This window comes from Pteropus vampyrus, unplaced genomic scaffold (assembly GCF_000151845.1).
Source record: "Pteropus vampyrus isolate Shadow unplaced genomic scaffold, Pvam_2.0 Scaffold9, whole genome shotgun sequence".
In the NCBI taxonomy this organism is placed as follows: Eukaryota; Metazoa; Chordata; class Mammalia; order Chiroptera; family Pteropodidae; genus Pteropus; species Pteropus vampyrus.
The window spans coordinates 8,772,145-8,775,374 of NW_011888790.1; positions in this window are offsets into that span (position 1 = coordinate 8,772,145).

Genomic DNA, 3,230 nt, shown 5'->3' on the forward strand with positions numbered 1-3,230 from the left:
ACCACTTTACCACTTCAAGCTAATACCTTTGCTCTAACAAGGCAAATGATTCATAACAAAAAAAATGAGTCGGCCTTTCTCAAGGTAATTTTTCCCTAATACTTTATGTATTTTATTTTACTCCAATTCTTTGTCTTTCATTTTATATTTAGAATAATTCTGAGATTATTTTTATTTCTTCCAATTCCTACTCCAGAGTTGGAGTACTTCCCCAAAAGTTGTGCATATTACTCCTTAGTACTAATAAAAATCATTTGTTTGCTAAAGGCTATAGTTAAGAAACAAATTGGAAATTATGTTTAGACGAATAAAAATTATAGAAATTAGGCCAGAGTAAAAATTGTCTCAGGATACCTCAGGGCATCTTAAAGACTTGTAACATGGTATTGAGTCACCTAACATTCAAATATAGTTGTGGCAAATACTTTTGGATTCTATTCTGTATGTTTAGTTTTGAATTAATATATTTAGTGCTAACCTAGTGAGTTTTCTGAAATGAGATATTTGCAAGACCTTAGTGCTTTACTAAATTCACTTGACAGTAGGACTTCTAAGATTATTTTCATGTTTTTTAACTGATGATCTTTATGTTTAAAAAGAAAAAAAAAAGATTGCATACCTTTTAACTTCCTGCGTTTAAATTCCCTAGATACTGTATTTTAAGTACAGTATGTAGCATGAGATCAGGAACCTAATAAATGGTTACTTGATGAAGACAGAATATGAGCCATGCTCAACTCGTTAAGGATTCAGGAAGAGATTTACACACTAATAATTTACACGCAGTAATAATTACTTCCATTAGGACCTATCTGAAGTACTTTAAAATTAATTTTTAAAAAAGGTTTTACAAAATCAAGATATATTAATGTGCTAAAACTCCAACATTTTTACTTTGTTAAACACCTTTTCACATTAGTTCTTAAAATAATTGTCGTTAGGGAATTGCTGCTGCTCAGATCAGCTAGAGTTAACCTTAAGCGTCAGACTTTGGAAGTTTTACTCTATGAAAGGCCCAAGCTCTTGAGTCTCATTCATGTTCTAAAAGATGCCCATTATGCTTTGGAAGAAAACATTTGTTACAAGTGATGAACATGTTCGAAAAGATACTGCAGATAAACCTGTAAATCCTTTTTTCCATTTTGAAAACATTTTAAATCCTATATTACTTAAGCTTAATTGGATATATGTGAGCTAAAAAAGAAATACTATATTCACTTTAGAGATGAGAAAAATTCAGCAACGATGACTTGCCCACAGTTCAAAAATACAGAACCAAAAGTAGAATGCCGGTGGTAGGCCAGTGCTCTTTGTTGAAGCCAAAGAAATTTAATCTAATAAATGAAAAGACTAAACAAAGACTAACTGGTTAAAGAATGAACAAATTGTGATACTAATGAAAACTTTAGGGCATTGAGCTTGAAAACATGAAAAATAAATTTCAAAATATAATTCATCAAAAGTGACTCAAAGAATTTTTATTTTTTAATAAGAGAATACATCTAGAATTTAGAAAAGCCAACTCCTCTCATGACTAGTCCAGTACACACATAGAAACACTAGACATTTAGAATTTTTTCAGACAATACAGCAGAAAAAAATCATTACGGCCTATGTGTATTAGAATATAGATTTTAAAAAAAGTGAAGATGTTAGCAAACCAACTCCTTTAAAATATGAAACATTATCAACAGGCCAGTTTAATCCCAGGAAAGTAAGATTTTGACTCAAAATCACATCATCATTAGGGTAAAACTGAACATCTCAGTAGATACAGAAAAATATAGTTTGTAAAATTTAATATCAAACATTGATTTAAAAGTTATTCACCATATAGAAACAAGGGCTAAAAAACTTTGATGAAGTACATACCAAAATTTTACAATTGCTTTACTTAATGATGAATACTCGGAAGTATTCCTTTTAAAATCAGGACTGAAGAAAATTCTAATTCTCATATCTAAGTGGATAATTTTATAAAATCTATGAACAGACCACTGGAAGTAATGATAGAATGCAGTAAAATTGATGGATATAAGATCAATATATCCAAAATCAGAATAGTAAAATATTTTCAATGTTACATTTGTAATGTTATGCAATAAAAATTATAAGGGTCCTATGAATATGACAAGAGAGGAATAATATGGAGAAAATGGTAAAATTTTCTTCTAGTATGTTAGAAAAAAAACATAAATGGGAAATGATAGGATGTTCATGGATAAGAAGTTCAATATCATCACTCCAAATATATGAATTGGAAGTAACTTTGATGAAAATCCAAATAGACATTTTTATGAAACTTGACAAGCTAATTTTAAGATTTATATGAAAACCAACATACAAGAATAAACAAGATCTTTTTGATGAACATGTCTTACATATAGCATGGTTTTGGTGCAGAAACAGTGGAATAAAATAGAGTTCAGAATTAGGTGGGAAAATAAACATTTATGTTATCTTGATGTATGACTAAATTGTTATTATAGTCAATGGATTATCAATTTATCATTCTGGAATAGATTATCCATAAAACAACAATAACAACAACAACAACAACAAAAAAACTACTCCAGACACAAAAGTTCATTTCTATGTGGATTTAAGACTTATTGTGGAAAAATAAAACATCAAACCTGTATGGGAAAATAGAGTATGTTTGTAATCATAGGCAAGAGAAAATATGTTAAACAAGTAAATGAAAGCAAATACAAAGAAAAGATTGATATGTTTGGACTATAGTAAAAGTAAAACTTTCTGTGCATTGTCATACTAGACATGAACAAATAGCAAAACCTTGTGCCATAGTAGTATGTAGAAGTGTCGCAGTTCTTATAACTGATAGAAGATTATTAACAAAATAATTATACAATTGACAAATGGACAAAGTAAAAGGACAGTTCATTTATAGAAGAAATACAAATGTCAAAAAAAGATGTGAAAAGTTCACCTAGATTCAGAGAAATGCAAGCTAAATATAAATGAAATAACAATTTATACCTCTCAGTATGGTTAAAAAAGGGTAATGATATCAACCCTGACAGATATATGGGGCAATTAAAATTTGTACATTGCTGGTAGACTATAAATTGATAAAAATATTTTAGAACGCATTTTGAAAGTATTACCATTGATAAGCAAACCAATACCCTAACAGTTTCATCTCTTGTAGCATTAATTATAATAGAAAAAATTTGAAAGTGATATAAATACCTATTAAAAATATAGTC